Genomic DNA, 16,813 nt, shown 5'->3' with positions numbered 1-16,813 from the left:
ATGAGTATAGATGATAAACAATTTTCAATTTAACATGTGCTAGATATTATCTACTGACAGCTGGAATCCATATTCCACTGTCTTCTATGTGCTTTCCTGTGTTGTAGAGATTAGAATGTTTAAAACTTAAGGCTAGATTTATGAAACTCCCTTGTAATTAAGGTTCTGGATACAAGTTATATTAATTCAATTAGATATTTCTCACAATAGGCTGGAAAGCAGAAGTGAGGCAAACACATCTTCCTGCATTTGTAGAACATTTTCACTGTATACATTTATTTCTTATCTATATGTACATTAAAAATCATGCTTTATGTGATATATTAAATGATATGGGAATCATGATTTATAAATGATATGATTCCCATATCATTTATATGATTTAATATAAATGATTTATATGATTTTTAGTAGTTATATCTCATATAGATGAGAAATTACTAAAATCAAGCTAATTAACATCCTTTTATTAACATAATTATCTTTTAGTTATTTATTTATGGTAAGGTCACCTGAAATCTGTTCTTTTGGCATATTTTCAAAATCTGACATTATTATTAACTATAGTCATCACACTGTACATTAGACCTCTAAATTGTTAATGCTACACTACATAAACTTTGTAAGCTTTGACCAACATTTCCCCATCCTCACCCTCATCCTTTATGGTGAATACCATTCTAATTTCTGTCACTATGTTTTGAATTTTTAAAGACTCCACTTATAAGTAAGACCATGCACAACCTTTCTTTCTGTGTCTGGTTTGTTTCACTTAGCATAATGTCCTCTTGGATCATTCATGTTGCTACAAATGACAAAATCTCCTTTTAAAGGTGAATAATATTCTATTTATGTATTTATCACAATTTATTTATCTATTCATCTGCTGATTGACATTAGGGTTGTTTTTATAGCTTGGGTATTATGAAAAACTCTGCAGAAAACATACAAGCTTAGATATTTCAATGCAATCCTGATTTCATTTCCTTTGGTTATATACCCATAAGTGGGATTGTTGAATCATATGATGGTTTTATTTTCAGTTCTTTAAGAAACTCCATTTGTTTTTCATAATGCCTGTAACCAATTTACACTCTCATCAACAGTATACAAGGGTTCCTATTTCTCCATTCTCTCACAAACAGTGATGTTTTATATTAGTAGTAGCCATCCTAACAGGTGCAAAGTGAAATTTCATTGTGCCTTTGATTTGCATTTTTCTGATTATTGATGACAAACAACTTTACATTCACCTGGTGGCCAGTGTGTGCTTTCTTTCAAGAACTGGCTATTCAGATATTTTGCCCATTCTTAAGGTTTGTATTAATAATGTAAGGGTTACTAAAGAAGTTTGTTACATGAATATTTTGCATAGTTAAGAAGTATGGGCTTTAGTATAACCATCACCCACATTTGCCCATTTTTTAATCATGTTGATTATATGTTCATTTAGCTATTGTGTTTTACTTGTTTCTTTTATATTTTGGATATTAGCCTGTTATTGTAACCAAGGAGCTTAGCTTTAAGTAAGGAGACCCCAGGATGGGGCTTGTGGCCCTACCAACACTCCCTTCTATTTGTTCATTCAACAGACCTTTATAACTGCCACACTTATCTCCATTTGTGCAGAAGCAGATGACTGTGACCAAGTTCTCGGCCCTCAAGAAATCTGTGGTTGTGGGGGGCGGTGACATTCAGACAGCCATTCGGGGCGACGGACTTTCTGTCCCAGAACCATGGCCCAATTTATCCGTAACCTTATGGAGAAGACCCCAGCACTGGTGAACACTGCTGTGACTTATTCGAAGCCTCAGTTGGCCACAACATTTTGGTACTACGCCAAGGTTGAGCTGATTCCTCCCACCCCTGCTGAGATCCCTAGAGCTATTCAGAGCCTGAAAGAAATAGTCAATAGTGCTCAGACTGGTAGCTTCAAAAAACTCAGAGTTAAGGAAGCTGTGCTGAATGGTTTGGTGGCCACTGAGGTGTTGATGTGGTTTTATGTGGGAGAGATCACAGGCAAGGGTGGCATCATTGGCTATGATGTTTGAAGACCAATCTTGAACATCTGGTTATATTCTATTTATTATTTGAGCGCTGTTGGACCACATGTGATCAGACTGCTATCTGAATAAAGTAAGATGTGTTAAAAAAAAATAAAATAAAATACATTTTAAAACATTTTTCCCTTTTTCTCTTTTCTCTCTAGTCTCAATGTATAACTTTTCTAGAGAAACCATTTTATTTCACTCCTTATACTTAAATTATGGTCTTGAAATATACTTTCTTTGAAATACCACATCCCTCCCTTTCTCTCTTTATCCCATGTACATTTTTTCTAATTTTATGTTTATATCTCCTTGTGTTTTTATGTTCTGGTGGATGATCTTGAGATAAAACAGATGTGAAGACCCAGCTTCAAAATTCTAGAGATTACCTCAGGGTTGTTAGTCTGCAACCTGGCCATTGTTAAGATGACACCAGCCAATGGTGACAGCCACAAGACCAGGATACATAGTCCTTGTACCCAACATCACCCCTGCCTGCCTCCCATTCCGAGTTCCTTTTTAAAGCCCATCTCTAATCCTAGAGGTTGAAGTAGTTTCTTTAGATGTAAGACTGGCTGTTACTCCAATGGCAGTTTGGAATAAAGTCACTTTCCTTTCACTGCATCTTATGTTTATTACTGACTTTGCAAGCAGCCAAGCCTACATTCAATAACAACAGATATATTATTTACAAATATTTTATCCCAAGTTGTAGGCTGCTTTTTCACTTTTGTTCATTTTTGACTTCACTACCCAGTCACTTTTAAAGTATGATACAGTCCTGTTTGTTTATTTTTGCTTTTGTTGCCTGAGGTTTTCATGTGATTAAATTTCAAAATATAATTGCCTAGGTCAATGTCAAGGAATTTTTTTCAATATGTTTTCTTCTGGGAGTTTCATGACTTCAGGTTTTATGATTAAGTCTTGAATCCATTTTTAGTTGATGTTTATGTATATTGTTACATAATTTAATTTTGTGCCTGTGCATATCCAGTTTTCTCATCATCATTTATTTTCTCACTGTGCATTATTGGTGCCTTTGTCAAAAATTAGTTGACTGTATATATGAGGGATTACTTCTGGGTCCTCTATCATGTTTTATTGCTGTATGTGTCTGATTTTATGCCAGTACCAGATTGTTTTAATTACTATAGGTTTTTAACATAATTTGAAATCGGGAAATATGATGTTTCAAGCTTTATTCTTCTCGAGATTGCTTTACCTAATTAGGATCTTTTGTAGTTTTATACAAATTATAGATTTTTAAAAAAATTTCTGTTAAAAATGACATTGATATTTTATAGTGGTTGCATTGAATTCATGTATTGGGCCAGGTGTGTATATAGAATCTAATAAATTTAAACCCAAAGAAGTAGAAAGTACAATACTGGTTACCAGGGGCTGGAGTGGGAGCAGAGAAGGAAAAAGGACTATTATTGATGGATGATTACAAAGTTTCAGAAAAACAGTAGAAATCAGTTTTTTGATCTGCTGCATAGCAGGGTAACTAGGGTCGATAATAATAATCATACACTTCAAAATAACCAAGAAAGTAAATTTTAAATGTATCACCATTAAAAATGATAAGTGAAGTTGTAGATTGTTCATTAGATTGATTTAAACATTCCATATTGTATACATACATCAATCTAACACTCTACAACTTTACTTAGCTTTTTAAATGGTGGTAATTGATTTAAACATTCCATATTGTATACATACATTAATCTAACTTCTCCCAGCTCCACTAGGCAGTACCCCCACAGGGACTCTGCGTGGGGGCTCCAATGCTACATTTTCTGTCTATACTGCCCTAGCAGAGGTTCTCCATGAGGGTTCCTCCCTGGCAGCAAACTTTTGCCTGGGCATTCAGGCATTTCCATACGTGTTCTGAAATCTAGGTAGAGGTTTCCAAACCTCAATTCTTGACTTCTGTGTACTCGAAAGCTCAACACCATGTGGAAGCTGCCAAGGCTTGGACTTGTACCCTCTCAAGCCATGGCCAGAGTTCTATGTTGGCCCTTTTCAACCATGGATAGAGTGGTTGGCACATAGGGCACTAAGTCCCACATCTGCACACAGGACAGTCATGCTGGTCCTGGCCCACAAAACCACTTTCTCCATGCCTCCAGGCCTGTGATGGGAGGGGCTGCTGTGAAGACCTCTGACATGGCCTGGAGACATTTTTCCCATTATCTTGGGGAATAACTTGCAGCTTTTCGTTATCTATGCAAATTTCTGCTGACAGCTTAAATTTTCCTCAGAAAATGAATTTTTTTTTTCTATTGCATTTTTAGGCTACAAATTTTTCAAAATTTTATGTTCTGTTTCCCTTATGAAATGGGATGTCTTTATCAGCACCCAAGTCACCTCTTGGATGATTTGCTGCATAGACATTTCTTCTACCAGATTTCCTAAATCATCTCTCTCAACTTCAAAGTTTCACAAATCTCTAAGGCATGGGCAAAATGTTGCCAGTCTCTTTTCTAAAATGTAACAGAAGTCACATTTTCTCCAGTTCCCAGCAAGGTCCTTATCTACATCTGAGACCATCTCAGCCTGAATTTCATTGTCCATATCATTATCAGCATTTTGAGCAAAGCCAGTCAACAAGTCTCTAGAAAGTTCCAAGCTTTCCCACATTTTTCTGTCTTCTAGCCCTACAAGCTGTTCCAACTTCTACCTGTTACCCAATTCCAAAGTCAATTCCACATTTTTGGGTATCTTTTCTGCAGCACCCTACTCTACTGGTAACAATTTACTGTATTAGTCTGTTTCCAAATTGCTGATAAAGATATACATAACACAGCAATTTACAAAAGATAGAGGTTTAATTGGACTTACAGTTCCACGTGGCTGGGGAAGCTTCACAATAAAAAAAAAAAAGCAAGTACGCCGGGCGCGGTGGCTCACGCCTATAATCCCAGCACTTTGGGAGGCCGAGGCGGGTGGATCACGAGGTCAAGAGATCGAGACCATCCTGGTCAACGAGGTGAAACCCCGTCTCTACTAAAAATACAAAAATTAGCTGGGCATGGTGGCGCGTGCCTGTAATCCCAGCTACTAGGGAGGGTGAGGCAGGAGAATTGCTTGAACTCAGAAGGCGGAGGTTGCGGTGAGCTGAGATCGTGCCATTGCACTCCAGCAGTCTGGGTAACAAGAGCGAAACTCTGTCTCAAAAAAAAAAAAAAAAGCAAGTCATGTTTATGGCAGCAGACCAAAAAGAGAGAGATTATGAAGGGGAACACCTCTTTTAAAACCATCAGATCTCATAAGACTTATTCACTAACACAAGATCAGCACAGGAAAGACTTGCCTTATGATTCAATTACCTCCCACTGAGTCCCTCCCACAACATGTGGGAATTGAAGATGATATTTGGGTGGTACACAGCCAAACCATATCATGATATCTTTGCTGTTACGAATAGTATTTGTGATAAACATAGCAGTCAGAATGGCTATTTTTAAAAAGACAAAAAAAAAATAGCTGATGTTGACCCAGATTCAGGGAAAAGGAAATCCTTATACACTGTTGGTGGGAATATAAGTTAGTAGTGCCTCTATAGAAAACGGCATGGAGTTTTCCCAAGGAACTAAAAATAGAACTACTATTCAGTCTAGCTATCCCAAGACAGGGTATCTACCCAGAGGAAAATATTTTTATTTGTTATGTTGTTTCCTAAAATTATTTTTCTAATGCCTGCTTCATTTATTTTATGCTCTTTGTAATTTCCTTCCTTCTACTAACTTTGGGCTTATTTATTTATTCTTTTTTCTAGTTTCTTTCAGTATAACATTAGATTTCTTTGATTTGTGATATTCTTTTTTGATATAGGCATTTGTTGATAGAAATTTTCTTCTTAGGACTGCTTTTGCTGCATCCCATATATTTTCATATATTATTTTTTTCATTCTGTTTGTCTAGGTATTGTTTGTTTCTTCTGTGATCCATTGGTTGTTTAGGATGTTATTGAATTTCTGCATATTTGTGTATTTTATATTATTGACTTTTAGTTTCATGATGTTGTGATATAAAAAATTACTTGACATGTTTCAAAAACTCTTAAATACATTAGCATTTTGTTTTGTAGCCTAACATATTGTCTATTCTGGAGAATGCTCATGTGCACTTGAGAGGAATGTGTGTTTTAATGCTATTGGATAGCATGTTGTTAATAGGTCTGTTACATTCTTTTGGTCTAAAGTATAGTTGAAGTCCAGTGTACTTTTACTGATTTTTTTCTAGATAATATGTTTATTGTTGAAAGTGGGATATTAAGATTCTTTTCTATTATAGTATTATAGTCTGTCCCTTACTTCAGATTATTTAATATTTGCATTATGTATTTAGGTGCTCTAATATTGGAGGGATATATACTTACAATTATTTTGTATTCTTAGTAAATTAACTTTTTTATAATTATGTAATAATCTTCTTTGTCTCTTTTTATAGTTTAGTTAAAGTCTATTTTGTCTGATATAAGAACAGTTACCCTGGCCTCTTTTGGTTTTCACTTGCATTGAATATCTTTTTCCATTCTTTTACTTGCAGTCTATGTGTGTTCTTACTAGTAAACCATTCAGCCACTCTGTCTTTTTCTTAAATAATTTAATATACTTATAACCAAAGTAATTATTAGTAGGTGAAAACTTAATATTTCCATTTTGTAATTTTTATAATTATTTTATAGGCTTTTTATTTCTTTTTTGCTTGCTGTTTTTCTTTGAAATTCAATAGTAATTGGAGGTAATATGATTTTAATCCTTTCTTTTTAGATTTTGTCGCACAATTGAAAGTTTTTGCTTTGTGGTTACATGAGAATTACATAAAATAAAGGCCAGTTTAATAACAACTAGCCTTTAATTACATGTGAAAACTACAGTTTTACTCCTCTCCACACTTTTTCTGATTTTGATATAAAAATTTTATTTGTTTTTTTGTAATTTATAACCCTTAACAATGTATTTATTACATTTTTTTAACTTGTATTCAATAGTTTTTATAGATGTTTTTCAGTTTTGCATTTTAGCCCTCTTAATAATGATAACATTATTTTATATGCCACTCTTACAATGTTACAGAATTCTGAATATGACTATATGTTACTTACACAAAGTTTTTTCTTTCATACATATTTTGGTTGTAGTTAGCATCCTTATATTTCAGCATAAAGAACTTTCTGAAACAACTCTTATAATGAAGAGTGATTGGTGATGTACTCCCTTAGCTTTTTTTTTTTTTTTTTCCAGGCAGGGGTGGGGTGTTGTTTATTTCTCCCTGACTTATAAGTAACAAATTTGTTGGATAAAGTATTCTTAGTTCACAGTTGTTTTTTCTGTTTAAGCACTTTGAATATATGATCCCACCCTTTTCTTTCATACTGAGAAATTATCTAAAATTTCTCATAGGTTTCATACTGAGAAATTATCTGAAAGCTGTACTATGGCTCCATTTAGTGTGATATTTCCTATCTCCTTTTGTTTTGAGTATTATTTGTCTTTGATTTTTGATAATTTGATTATGATGTATTTTGGTGAACTCCTGTTTGAACTGAATTTGATTGGGCACTGCTGAGTTTTCTTTGCCTGGATATTGTCTTTCCCCTGGATCTGAGAAATTTTCAGCCACTATTTTGTCAAATATGTTTTCTAGGCCTTTTATTCTCTCTTCATCAGAAAATCCTATTATGATAAGTTTAGTTCTACATTTTAGCTCACTGACTTTTTTTCTGCTGAATCAAGTCAATTATTGATGCAGTGTATTACATTTTTATTTTTAGTTATTGTATTTTTTTTGAGATGGAGTTTTGTTCTTGTTGCCCAGGATAGAGTGCAATGGCATGATCTCAGCTCAATGCAACCTCTGCCTCCTGGGTTCAAGAATTCTGCCTCCGCTTCCCATGTAGCTGGGATTACAGGTATGTGCCACAATACCTGGCTAATTTTTTGTATTTTTATTAGAGATAGCATTTCTTGATGTTGGTTAGGTTGGTTTCAAACTCCCAACCTCAGGTGATCCATCCAGTTTGGCCTCTCAAAGTGCTGGGATTACAGGAGTCAGCCACTGCACCCAGCCCATATTTTTTATTTCCAGCATTTAATTTGTTTTTGAAAAAACTGTTTCTATTCTTTTGTCAAACTTCTCATTTTGTTCATAACTTATTTTCTATATTTTATTTAATTTTCTATCTGTATTTTATTATATTTCCCTGATCTCCTTTAAGATATTTATTCTAAATTGTTGGTTATTTCATAGCTCTCCATTTTTGGGGGGTCCATTGTTGGATTTTTATTGGCTTTTCCTTGGTGGTAACATGTTTCTTGGTTTTTCATAAGCTTTGTGTCTTTATGTTAATACCTGTGCATTTGAGAACACTGTCACCCATCTGGCCTTTTCAGGTCTTATTTGGTGGTAACAAACCTTTACTACTTAGTCTAGCCTGGGCTTGTGAATTGGCTAGCTGGTTGCAGCCCTGGACAGGTAAGATGTTGGTCTTGGGTTCTGTAGTTGGACTGAGTTGTTTCCTGTGCTTTGAGGTCAAATGGTAATACTGGTTGGGCTTGTGTTCTGGTGAGAACACTGGCTTGTCTCTGCTGTCAGGTGGAGCTGCTGTCTGGGTTCTGTGATTGTCTTTGACTGGACCGGGTTGCAGGTTGTCTTCCCTGGCTTGAATCTGTAGCTCTGGGATTATTACCATTCCCTCAGGGTGGGCAGGGCCAGAGGCTGTGCTTAATAGGTAAGTGTGAATTTGGGCTTGTCTCGAAGCCTAGGGTAAGTTTAAATAAAGCACCAAAGTTTGTGCAGTAGCTGCTCAGGAGCTTGGCTTGGCTGTGTGCCCAGGTGCTTCCTTGTGAGTAGTAATTGACTTGCAGCATCCTCCTACCCTAAGGAAGACTTAACAAGAGCATTGACTTAGTTGGATCACTTCTCCTCTACCAGAGTTGAGGAGAACAGATGTTCCCTATATGGGTTATCACTGATCTAAACTTGCATATTGACTTGGCAAAGAGTCCTATTAGAGCACCTAAGCAGTGTGGGGAAGTTGACTAGGGAATCAAATGAAGAGTATTTGTAGACTGTGTTTCCTGCAGCATGATGATGCTGTTGGCTAGTCTCTCTGGTGTGACACCTCTGTTGGCCAGAATGCAGAGCAACTGCCAAGATGCCTGTGCTAGTCACTGTGAGCATCAACCTTACTCTTTGTTTCTAACTGAACCCAGGTATTTCAGTTCTGCCATTACTCACAATGTGTCTCATCCGATTAGACAGAAGTGAGCCTCGAGAAGGATCCTATTCTAAAGTGATGGAAAATCTAAATGTCTGCCTCCAATTCACTGTTCTCATCATAGAAATTATGAGTTCAGTGGAATTCTCTATGTATGGTGTTAGGCTGGTTTTAAGGAGTGGCAACATGATCAAAGAGAAACATTCTTCTTACTGTTGGATAATGGCTTTTATCAGTTCTGTGGTCCAATGAAGTTTCCCAGCCTTACTCCTGAGTTCTGTAATATCCTAGATAACATTCTTACCTGTGGATTATTGCTAGTTGGATTTCTGTTGGGTGGGGGAGTGAAGCTAGAGACCTCCTATTGTACCATCTAGCTGAGGTCACTCTCCTGGTGGATTTTTAAAAATAGATTTTCTCTTCTATATTTGATTAATTTCTTCTTTGATCTTTATTATTTACTCAATTTTGCTAACTTTGGGTTTTGATTGCTTATCTTTTTTTTTTTCTTTCTTTCTTTCTTTTTTTTTTAATAGAGTCTCCTGTCACCTATGCTGGATGGAGTACAATGGCACTATCCAGGCTCACTGCAACCTCTGCCTCCTGGGTTCAAGCAATTCTTTTGCCTCAGCATCCTGAGTAATTGGGATTACAGGCACCCACCTTCATGCTTGGCTAATTTTTGTATGTTTGTACACACAGGGTTTTACTATGTTGGCCAGGCTGATCTTGGACTCCTGACTTCAGGTAATCCACCTGCTTTGGCCTCCCAAACTGCCAGGATTATAGGCATGAGTCACTGTGTGGGCCTAGCTTGGTTTTCTTTCACTAGTTCCTTGAGTTATAAAGTTATATTGTTTGAGATCTTTTTTTCTTTGCTGATGGTGTTATCACTATAAACTTATTTCTTAGTGTTGACTTTGCTAGATTCCATAAGTTTTGGTATGTTGTGTTTTCATTTTTGTTATTCTCAAGACATTCTTTAAATTCATTTTTAATTTCCTCTTGAGTCACTTGTTGCTCAAGATTGGGTTAATTAATTTACATATATTTGTAAATTTTTCTGTTTTCTTGCAGTTACTGATTTCTATTCTTTTGTAGTTAAAAATGATACTTGATGTGGTTTGAATCTTTCATTTGTTAAGATTGTTTTGTGATCCAACATGCAGTCTATCCTGGACAATGCATGCTGGAGAATAATGTGTATTCTTCTGCTGTTGGTTGAAAACTTCCATATACTTCTATGGTGTCTGTTTGGTCTATAGCATTCAAATCTGTTGTTTCTTTATTAATTCTCTTAAGATGTTTTTTTCATTACTGAAAGTGGAATGTTGAAGTTTTCTGCTGTTGTATTGCTTCAATTTCTTTTTTTATATCAGCAAATATTTGCTTTACATACTTAGGTGCTCTAATGTTAGGTGGATATATATTTATAATGATTATACCTTCTTGTTGAATTCATCCTTTTATCATTATGTAATAACTTTATTTGTCTCTAAATAATTTTTTGACTTAAAGTTTACTTTGTCTGATATAAATATAGTCACCTCCTTTTCCAGTTTTTATTTGCATGGAATATCTCTCTTCATCCTTTCAGTTTCAGTCTATGTGTTCTTGCTTCTAACATGAGTTAATTGTAGAAATTGTAGAATTGGAGCTTTTTTTTAAAAAAAACTACTTTAAACAATTTTGCTTTTTATTGGGAATTTAGTCTATTTACATTTAAAGTAATTATGGATAAAGATTTATTATTGCCATTTTGTTTACTGTTCTCTGTCTTGCCGCTCTTTATTCCCACTTTTCCCTGCTCAGTGTCTTCTTTAGGATTTTGTTGTTTTTATTGTGTTGATTAATTTTTCTTTCTTTATTTTTTAATTGCAAAACTTTTTTTTTTTTTTTTGAGACAGGGTCTCACTCACTCTGTCACCTAGGCTGCAGTGAAGTAGCATGACCTTGGCTCACTGCAACCTCTGCCTCCTGAGTGTAAGTGATTCTCCTGTCTCAGCCTCCTGAGTAGCTGGGATTACAAGTGTGAAACACGAGGCCCTGCTATTTTTTTGTGTGCTTTTAATAGACAGGAGGTTTCACAATGTTCCCCAGGCTGGTCTTGAACTCCTGATGTCAAGCGAGGCACTCACCTTGGCCTCCCAAAGTGCTGGAATTACATGCATGAGTCACTGCTGCTCCTGGCATATTTCATGTAACTTTTATAACTATTATTGTTTTGGTTACCAAGGAGCTTACATAAAATCTATAATATTTTCAGTGACCCATTTTCAGCTGATAACTGCTTAACTTTACTTGCATATAAGAACTCTACCTGTGTTTCTCCTCCCCCAATAGTATATTCTATCAATGTCCCAAATTATATCTACCTATATTAAGTATCGATTAACACATTTATAATTGTCCTAATATTTTGTCTTTTATCTTTTATAGTGGAATTAAAACTGATTTATCCACTACTGTTACAATAACATAGCATTTTTCTATTTGTTTATATATTTACCTTTAACAGTGAGTTTTTCTTATGCTCTCTTAGTCCTCATTTATTGTACTTTTGTGTCAACTTGAAGAGGTTCCATTTTCATTTATTTTAAATCAAGTCTAGTGGTGATAATTTTTCTCAGTTTCGTTTGTCACAGAGATTATTTATCTTTCCTTCATTTGTGAAGGACATATTTTCTGAGTATAGTAGTTTGGTTGGCAGGTTTTCTCCCCACACTTTGAATATATCATCTCTCTCCCTCTAGCCTGTAAAGTTTCTGCTGAAAAATCTGCTGATAGAAATTCTCTTATACATAACAAGTCACTTTTCTCTTGCTGCTTCCAAGAATTTCTCTTTTGCTATAACTTTTAACACTTTTATTATTATGTATCTTAATATGGGTCTTTTTGGATTCATTTAGTTGATGTTCTTTGACTTCCTAAATCTTGAGTTTTCCCCCAGCTTGGACATTTTCCAGCTGTTATTTATTTGAATAATTTGTTGGCTCCTCTTTGCCTCTCTCTTCTTCGTTGATTCCCATAATGTGTACATTGGTCTGCTTGATGATGTTCTATAAGTTTCTTAAGCTATTAAATTACCTTCACTTTTTTCATTCTTTTTTGCTTTTGTTGTATCTTATTGTATGATTTCCAATGACCTATCTTTGAGTTCTTTGTTCTGCTTGATATACTCTGTTGTCAAATGCCTCTGTTTTATTTTTTAGTTTGGTTATTGTATTCTTCAGCTCTCTAATTTTGGTGTGGCCCTTTTCGTATTTTCTCTTTCTTCAAAAACTCACATTGTTCATGTATTGTTCTCCTGATCTCAGTGAGTACATTTTTTAAAGTTTTTATTTTTTGAGACAGAATCTCACTGTCACCCAGGTTACAATGCTGCGGCACACTCATGGCTCACTGTAGCCTCAAGCTCCTAGGATCAAGCAGTCCTCCCACCTCAGCTTCTTGAGTGCTTAGAGAGCATCTTAATGACTATTTTTTTGAATTTTTAGCCAAGTAAATCACTACTTTTATTTAGTTTTCATTTCTGGAAATTACCTTATTATTTTCTTTGTAACATATTTTTCTGTTTTTTTCATTGACTTTCTGTGTTGATTGCTGTACATTAGATAAGGTGGTCACTTCTCCCAGTCTTGTTAAATTGGCCTCATTGAGAAGATGAACTCACCAGTTAGCCAGGCCAGAGATTCTGGGTGCCTCTCAAATCCTTGTGCTTGTTTAAACCACTGTCTTATTTCTTTGTGGTCCCAGGATGTTCCAAGTCCTGTTAGTGCCCCAAATACAGAAGAGATAGAAACTAGTCTCTCAGAAGCATCAGGCAAAGTTGGGATACTAAATGTGTGGTCTAATTCCCTTCTCTCTTCAGGGGTAAGCTGGAAGCTGGCTTTTTTCTCTAGCACATTCCATACTAAACAGGGTAAAAGATCTGTGGTAATTGCTTGCACTATCATTCAGAGTGGAAACCCTTTCCAACTATTGCCTCCATCTTGGTCATTTCCACGGTACTAGAAGATTCTGGGTTTTATAATCAGTCAGAGACAAGTGGGTTAGCTGGCTGCTTAGTGCTATCTCTGGAGCAAGCCAGGAGAGGAACTGTGGAAGTACCCATATGCCTATACAAGCTCTCCAAGAACTGACAACTGATAGTTGCTGAAAAAATTGTGACATTAGGTAAGTGGTCAAACCCCTTACAGTTACAAACTGAGTGCTGAGTGGTTTTGCCAGCTTCTTTGGTGCAAATGTAGGTGAAATGGTCACTGGTAGTCCCCCTACAACTGTTTAAAATCACCTTTTTGTTCTCTGTGACTGTGGAGTATTCATTAATGTCAAGCCCTGTCACTCCCAGAGCTGGATGATTTTAGTCAGTCTCCCTGGTGGGAACTTTGAAAGTTAGGGTGCTCTATGTGCTGACCAACTCCTTCCAGTGAGAAGCTAGAGAATCGCTTTTATAGTTTAAGTGAGCTTGGTGGGGAGCAGGTGCGTGAAGTTTTCACACACCTGCTCAGGCTCCTGGGTGTCTTATGAATTCCCTGCCCTCCAGATTACATCTACTTAGAGGCCTGACCTTAAGATAGTAGCTGGCAAAGTGTTCAGTTAAACCTCTTTCAATAGAAACTAGGAGCTTGGCATTATTGCCTATTTGTGCTTCCCTGAGCCCAGGGGTATTATAGCAGGGCATTTTTGCATGCACATTGGAAGCCGCCTGTTTAGTTCCAGGTAACTTGTAATTGCTGAGCCCCTTCTGTTTCCAGGGCTAAGAGACCTGTGAACCAGTCTCTCAGGTAGGAACTGTAAAGATTGGATTGCTGTGTATGTGTTCTAAACCCTTCACTCTTCAGGAAGAAATTGGGAGTTGGGGATTCCTTTTCAATTGTAAGGTTCTTTACTCAGGGTGGGTTTTGTTGCATAAGTGAGTGTCAGCTTTTCCTACGTGTGTGTGTGTGTTTGTTGTTGTGAGACAGGGTCTTATTTTGTTGACTACGCTGAAGTGCAATGGTGCCATCACGACTCACCATAACTTCAACTTTCCCAGGCTCAACTGATCCTTCCACCTCAGCCTCCTGAGTAGCTGCGACTATAGGCATGCACCATCATGCCTTGTTATTTTTTTGCAGTGACAGCATCTTCCTATGTTGCCCAGCCTGGTCTCCATCTCTTGAGCTAAAGAATTCATCCCACTTCAGCCTCTCAAAATGCTGGGATTACAAGTTTGACCCATCACACCTGGCCTCCTACCTGTCTTCCCTGAGAATTTCTTAGTGGTATCACATGTAGGAGCCTCTCAACTATTTTCTGAATTTCTCTCAGAGGGAATTCATCCATGTGTAGCCGTTTATTTGCTGTGTCTGTGAGAGGAGGAAAAAGTCAGGAACATCCTATTTTGCCATCTTAATGACATTTTTTTTTCAGGCAATGAAGGTATCTTCCACAAAGCTTGCCAAACCTCTTTCCTTAACTACTTATAATCACATATACACACACATACACACATGCTGACACATTAATATTTTGCTAAGGCCTTGAGATGGCCTGTTAAATTCTTGACAACTGAATGAGTTGGGTCATCTACAAAAAGAGCATTTAAACAAAGAGATAACCAGATTACCCTTATCCACAGTTTCTATTCACCATCTTTCTCTGGGTGTGTCAGAATCTATGAACAGTTCCAAAGAGAGCTCCAATCTCCAGGATGCTTTTTGAGATGGATTTTTTTTAAGTTCCGTTTTTGCCTTCTTCCCACTCTAACATTTTATTATTTGACTACCTGAAATAGAAATTCTTTCTATAAGCATAATTGCATACTGAAGTAATTATTAAAAGGCACATTTAAGTTTTAGAATAGAAAACAGAAAAAAATATTTTTACTTCCTTTTTGGTACCAAGATGAGAAGGTGTCTAAATATTACTGTCTCAGAAATTATTCATTAAGTGATCTTCCTATTTTAAGTTCAATTCACATATTCCTTTTTCATTAAGGAGGGGATTAGAAATGCTACTCCTCCCTCCTCTCTCCACCTTCAACCCACACATCCCTCACTTCCTCATTTTCTGATTGCATATTATGAACCACACACTGTATGAGGTACTGTAGACATAAAGAAACAAAAGTCCTATCCTGAAGGAGCTCATATTTTAATGGGAATGCAGATGTGTAAGTGAATTAATTTTAAAACTATATCTTAGTTGTTATAATGGAGCTACTGCTGAGTCCTTTGGATGTCATGAAGAATAAAGGGTTTAACTCTTCTAGAGGAATTCTAGAAGAAAATAATTCATAAATTTTACTTCATTAAAGTTAGAGTAATAGTGCCTACTAAGTATTGTAGAGTAGACCGTAATGTTTGCTCATCTGATTACTATCTATTCTTGCATTATCTTTATTAGGTAGGAGTATTAGATGGGATCAAGTTAGGAAAGCATAAACCATCATAGGTATGATACAAAGGGGCAGGAGGGAGAGAGAGAGAAAAAAATAAAAGAAAGAAATTTCACCAAACTGCAGCAAAACGCAAATTCTTTTCAGGTAATGTAGCTAGGGAATAGAGGAACCTATATCTGACTCCAAGTCTTTCCAAAACCTCTTCCCATGAGTGAGTTTAAATAGTGAGAAGGCTCAGAATAAAGAGTTAAGTTTCTCCGATTAAGTGAGAATAAATAGGCTTTAGAAACTCTGATCCTTACTTATTATACAACTTTTTCTCAGATCACTCCTGACCTCCAGAACTATATGGGGAGGAAGTAAAAGCAGAGAGCATCTCCTTCATAGTGTCATCAGTGTACGGTTTCTGTTACCCTGAAATCATTTGTAGTATTTTTTTTAATGGACACATGTTCTCCAGAAGAGGATATATTGCCATTCTGACAAATCTCCATCCAAGGAGTGGGCCATTCATTTTCCCTTCCACTAGAATTAAACTGTGAAGTTATTGATGCATGAAGAAGAAATAGAAAAAAAGAGGAAGTTATATTTGTCTTCTTTACTATAAGAAAAAAATGCAGCGTCGGGAAAAATGTATCTTGAATATTACCTTTACAAAGGCAAAAACAGCCTGTTTGCTATCTAATCAGTCCTGTTGATAAAATTCAGGCTGTACTGTTCTCTTCAGAGAGAAGCAAATGGGGGGAGTTATTAGATTTGCACTCTACTGCTGTTAGTAGAATTAACAAGACAGAGTAAAAGTCACAAGTGGAATTATACTAGTATTTCCTCCATAATTAACCCAACACTTAGGTAGCCTTTAAAGTGAAAGGAGCCCTCCAAGTGATGGAGGCACACAGGAGGTAATTATGTGCTTTCAATAAATGCCTGAAAGCTCACAATTTCTTTGAGGAGATACAATCTCTGGAAAGGCTTGCATTGTCACTCCCATTTCATTTATTATTTTAACAGATTGTATGTTCTGTGGAGGAACTTTATTTTCCAAAGTGATGAATGTGTAATAAACCAGTTCTTTATTTTAAAACTTACTGTGAGAGAAATTTCAATTTATTGGGTACTTCCATTGTCTACAGAGAGACTCTATTATTAGCT

General features: G+C 36.1%; 1 pseudogene; it reads left to right on the top strand.

Annotated features, from left to right (window-relative positions):
* The first annotated feature begins 1,532 nt into the window (after positions 1–1,532).
* On the top strand, positions 1,533–2,051 carry LOC100401768 (ATP synthase, H+ transporting, mitochondrial Fo complex, subunit G pseudogene; annotated as a pseudogene).
* Positions 2,052–16,813: the final 14,762 nt, after the last annotated feature.

The sequence above is a fragment of the Callithrix jacchus genome, chromosome 11 (assembly GCF_049354715.1).
Source record: "Callithrix jacchus isolate 240 chromosome 11, calJac240_pri, whole genome shotgun sequence".
NCBI classification, from domain to species: domain Eukaryota; kingdom Metazoa; phylum Chordata; class Mammalia; order Primates; family Cebidae; genus Callithrix; species Callithrix jacchus.
Note: the sequence above shows the minus strand (reverse complement) of the source record. Positions and strands in the feature narration are given on the sequence as shown.